The 5,587-nt window shown below is 35.9% G+C and overlaps 1 pseudogene; it reads right to left on the bottom strand.

Moving 5' to 3' along the window:
* Positions 1–2,926: 2,926 nt before the first annotated feature.
* Positions 2,927–5,379, bottom strand: LOC104228395 (protein DETOXIFICATION 21-like; annotated as a pseudogene).
* Between the last annotated feature and the right edge of the window lie 208 nt (positions 5,380–5,587).

Genomic DNA, 5,587 nt, shown 5'->3' with positions numbered 1-5,587 from the left:
CTAGCATTTCTTCATAAGCTTCGTCTATCTCCGGTTGTGATTCTGCAAGTCCAAGATTTCTTCTTTCCGAACGGATCCAATCTCTGAAGAGTACTGATTTTTCCAAGCTCTCCCTCATAGACGCTCTATGATCACCGATTTGAAGTCTCGCTTGACTGAAAGCGCTCTCCGATGCCACTGTTGAAGCTTGAACACTTAAAATATCTCGAGTCATCCTTGAAAGAACCGGATAGTATTTTTGTTTGTCCTTCCACCATTCCAAAACATTAAAGGAGCCATCGGGATTCTCTGATTCAAGTCCCTGCGACAAATAAACTTGAAGCTCATTTAGTTGTGAACTATCACCAATATTATCACCTTGAGAACCCCAGAACTTCGCCCAAGAACTAAGGGCTTTTAGGCCCGCAGTTCTTTTAGATGATTATGAACTAGACGAAGTAGGAGTTGGAACATTTGGTCTAGCATGATCTAAGGCAAGTTGATAAGCATTATAAATTGTTTGAGCGTTTTTAATTGAGGCTTTTGCATCTCCAAGTGTAGCAAATTCCTCAGCTGAAAGTGTCCCCAGATAATTCATTTGTAGCAACATGAAATTGTTCTAAAAAGTCTACAAGTATTTTAACATTAGTCCAATCTTGATTTGTAAGGTGCTCATCATCATTATCATCATCATCACCTACACGAGCATTATATGTTGCGCTTATTGGGTTTCTATATTCATATGCAACAACTAAACTTTCATACATGTAATTCCATCTAGTCGGACAAGGTTTATGAACCTTTCTTTCTCTAAGGCCAAATTCATCACATTTTTAAAAATAATCTCTAAGTCTACTTCTACGGTTTGAATAAAAAAGTCAATTAAGAGTCATTTTAACCTTTTCAATTTCTACATTTAAAACTTTCATACCATCACCGACGATTAAATGGTAAATATGACAAATACATCTAACATGAAAAATATTATTAAATGCAGGATTTAGTGTAGTTGTAAGCAAGCCTATAGCATTAGTGTTACTAGAAGTATTATCCATTGAAACCGACATTATTTTATCTCTAATGCAAAATTATCTACAAATATCTGCAACTGTGTTAGCAATAAATTTACCTGTGTGGCGTGAATTAATTATTCTATAAGCAATAGTGCGCTTTTGCATTATCCACTCCTCATCTATCCAATGACTTGTAACAGTTAGATAATCACAGTCATTACCACTTCTACCAATATCAGTAGTAATAACAATGTGACAATCTATATGAGTAAATAAATAGCGCAAATATTGTTCATATTCATGTTCATATTTATAAATATCACTCTTTACGGTTGATCGAGGCCATCCTTTATAAGTATGATTAAAAACTCTTCTAATATAATGCACAAAATGAGGGTTAGAAGGAAAACTATAGAGTAAGCACATAACAATAACCATTTTTGCCAATTCTTCACGATCTTTATTTGGATCATAATATAAAATGCCACCGGTAACAGTGTTAATTCCCGGTTGAACTACATTTGAACATGTACTAGGGTTAACCGTAGTATCTACACTTGTCCCCTCTTGTGCAGCTTTCATTTGTAAATATCTAGCTTTATCTCTAGGGTGTTTCAATATATGTCTAGTCAAACTACCCGTACTGCTACGGTCTCCAGTATATTTATGAGCCATCAAAGACCCACAAGTTTTACACTTAGCCTTATTTTGTTCTCTTAGTTGAGTAAAAAAGTGCCAAACAAGAGATGTTTCGGGCCGTTTAGAAGGTTTTCTATTAAAAGTAGGGGTTACTACATGAGGGTCAGGCGGGGCATCAGTTGGGTTATTAACAGGACTAGTAGGTGTATCATCTAAATCTGGTTGTGTTTCATCTAAATCATCATTTTCCTCATCATTTTCAAAGATAGTTTGATTAGGATAAAAAGCATTCATAACTTCTTCATTTAATTGTTGACCTGGTGCAACATCATGGGAAAATTGACTATCGGAAAATTGAAAGCAAGGGTTATCACTATCAAGAATAATAGGTGGAGGAGGACGGGTAACATGTCTGAGTCGGGGAGCCGGGGAAAGAGTAGTAGCTTGGCGACTAGATTCACCAATTTTAGATTTTTCCTTACCCTTACCACCAAATATTTTTTTTCAAAGAAAAATCCATATTAATTATAATTATACTAAATGAAACAAACAAAACTATAATATTAAAACTTAAGAGTTGGAACGAGTTTACCGAATTGACGAACAACTTCTTGAAAATTGAATATCGTTGAAGACTGATGACTTGAATACTTCAATTCACCAACTTCACAATTTTTCACGAAATTGCAATAAAAAAGTAAGCAATTATAGAAGAAAATTAGAGAGAGATTGATGAATTTGTGAGTAAAAATGAAAGAATGAGGGGGTATTTATAGTTGAGAATATGAAAAAAGTGTAATTATAAAAAGTTTGGGGCCAAATGACTATTTTTTAAAGTTCCAAACGGCTGAAAATTGAAGGCCAACGGCTAGATTTTAAAAATCTGACCGTTGGCCCTTTTTAATTTTTTTTTTAAAAAAATAGCTGTTGGGGCCCGTTTGGCCCGGTTGAACCGGCCCAGTCCCGCTTGCCGATCCCGGGCTAAACGGTCCCGGGCTCACGGGCTATTTGGTCAGGACCGGCCCGCTATGGGCTTTTACACCACTAGAGACCGGCCCATTTGGCACGCGGCCCCGGCCCACAATACACCCTTAACATAGATAATAGATGCGACGACTATCACGTGATACAGTATTTAGTCATAGCAAATTAAGATTTAAGAGTTGCTGTTGTTTCCAAGATCTTCTCATACTACTAAACTTCAAGTTACTGATTTACATCTCTCTAATGGTTCATCTCATTATTGTAATCCAATGAAATTACATGATTAAAAAAAACATAGGAATTTTTCAATTTCAAGCAATTTGTGAATCAGCATTAGTTTCGGCTTCTACAAGCCACCTCTTCACTCTTTGCTGAGCAAGTAAAACCTGCACACAATATTTTAATAATGGGTGAGAAATTGTTTCATTATGATATATTGTTCCAAGGTAATAAATCCACAGCTCAAAATAAAATGAAGATGATAATATAGTACCTGTTTATCCTAATCAGTTTTCAAAGTGATTATAAGTAGTACAATAGTCTGGACCAGTGTACCAAATATCATTCCAACCCAAACACCCTATGACATTTTCCAAAAGGGTAAGTCATTTAGTAACAAGAAAAAAGATTTTTTCTACGGAACAACAACAACAACAACAATTCAGTAAAATCCCACTTGTGGGGTCTGGGAAGGTTAGTATATACGCAGGCCTTACCCCTACCCCGAAGGAGTAGAGTGACTGTTTCCGAAAGACCCTCGGCTCAAGAAGATAAAAAGATAAAAGGAGACGATATCAGTATCACCACAGAAATCATAGGAACAACATGAAATTCAGAAAAAAGATGCAAAGCAAAAGCGATAACTAGTAAATAAGTCCGGCACTGAAAAGAGGAATAGTAAAACACAACATTGCCACTAGCTATCGTAGAAATAAACCCTACCAGACTTTTTCTAGAGAGAGAAGAAAAAGAAATGGTAGAACTCGCCTTAACTTGCAGTTTAAAAACATAACCAAGCACAACTCCAACTGGAATTCCTACCAAGTAATAGCAGCCTATGTTAACATAGGCTACAATACTCTGCCAACCAGCTCCAACAGCAACACCTTTATCAAGAAATCTTAAAACTTTTTATACAAATCTTGAAAATGCTTTTCATAAGATTAGAATTTGAATCAAAGAAATGAAGTCTCACCAGAAAGAACTGGTTGAACACTGTTCATAAGTATGGAAAATGCTAATAGAGGAGACAATTGTTCGACTTCTTTAGCCACGTCTTGACTGTCCGTGAATAAGTAAGCTAGCCGTCCCCGCAAGAAGAGAAAGAATAGAAACAGAATGAAACCAATAACAAATGATGTTGTTGCTGTGATCAAGATTGAAAATCTTGCTGCTTTCGCGCTCCCTCTTCCCAGCTCATTTGACACTCGTACACTTGAAGTTTGTGAACATGAAATTAGAGAAATACTCAATAAAGAAGAATCTAAAGATAACTTAAGAGGATTAACAAGTATGATCACATTACCATGCTGCAGCTAAGAAACCAAGAGATATCATCATTTCCCAACCATTGATGTTAAGGCTGCAAAAGAGGGGTGCAAAACCTCAGCTTGCTTAATAGGAGAAAGGAGTATAAATGAAATGCGAAAGGAATATAAGAAGATTACCATATAGAAAGAGCATCAATCTGAATCTGATCCATAGCATTTTTCAAATTTCCTGTAAGAAGAACTAGTATACTGTTGTACCAGAATTCAAGGCTGCCAAAAAAAAGCCAATTATACACTCAAAAAGTTCAAACTTTTCAGGTTTAGATATGCAATATTTCATGAAATATTCAAATTTAGAGGGTATGAAGTGATCGAATACGTCTCACCAAAGCATGGCACCCGAAGACAAAGAGAGTTTGACTACTGGCCAAAGATCCTTAAAAGCCAAAGATGAAAAACCTTTCCATGTTTCTTTGCATCCTCCACATATTACAAACATTAGCTGACCAACATTAGGACGCCAGTATGCCACAATTGTAGATATCATAGCACCAATAATTCCAAACTTAAACTTCATGGTTAAAATTAAAGCCACGAGAGGGAAATATGGATCGCTAAGGTACAAGCTGCCAAGTATGTAATAATCTTATTCTTACTCTGTGCTTGTAAGAACATTTGACATGTATATGATGCAACAAAGGAATAAGTAACCGGTATTAACCATAAAGAAATGAGTCCGGCCTCTTTAGCTATCTCTTCTTTCTGGCCTAAAGCTCTTAGGATCGGTGTGGTGAAGATATAGAGTGGTAAAAGAAGAGTCGTGGCTACGGTTAATACAATCCAAGATCTTTGGAGATATAATCCAAGCATATGATATTGTTTAGCACCATAAGACTGTCCACATAAAGTTTCTAATCCACTCGCCATTCCCATCTGCAAGTACAAAAATTCTTAAGTTTTGTCACTCAACAAACACAAATATAAATCATGATTATTATACATTTCAATGTAATATTGGGCAATAGATGTTAGAGAAGATAGCAAAAGTACCAGAATGCCATTGCCAAATCTGAGGAGGACAGTACTGACTAAAGTTCATTAGATCCAACACGACCAACAAAGGAGTGGCTAATAACAGTTACTCCAAACGTCGAAAATTTTGTAAACATGGCCGGAGCTGCAATCACCCACATTTTCTTCGTCTCGTCCCATAACTTGTCCTTCAAATTCACTTCCTTATCACTCAACAACTTCTCACTGATATCAGCTGCCATTTCTTAACTCACCAAGTCTTTTTTTTTTCTGCAATATAATGCAGAAAAATCATATACACAGTGAATGTAAACAAAATGGAATACTTTTTAAATGAAGAAAGTAGATATGCATATCAATAAATCTGTCAAATACTAGTAAGTATGCCTTGCTAGTATCCTCTGCCTTTTGATCTTTACAAGTAATATATGGAATGTAAATTTTGAGGAA

This window comes from Nicotiana sylvestris, chromosome 12 (genome assembly GCF_000393655.2).
Source record: "Nicotiana sylvestris chromosome 12, ASM39365v2, whole genome shotgun sequence".
Taxonomy (NCBI): Eukaryota; Viridiplantae; Streptophyta; class Magnoliopsida; order Solanales; family Solanaceae; genus Nicotiana; species Nicotiana sylvestris.
This window is presented reverse-complemented; position numbering and strand designations above follow the sequence as displayed.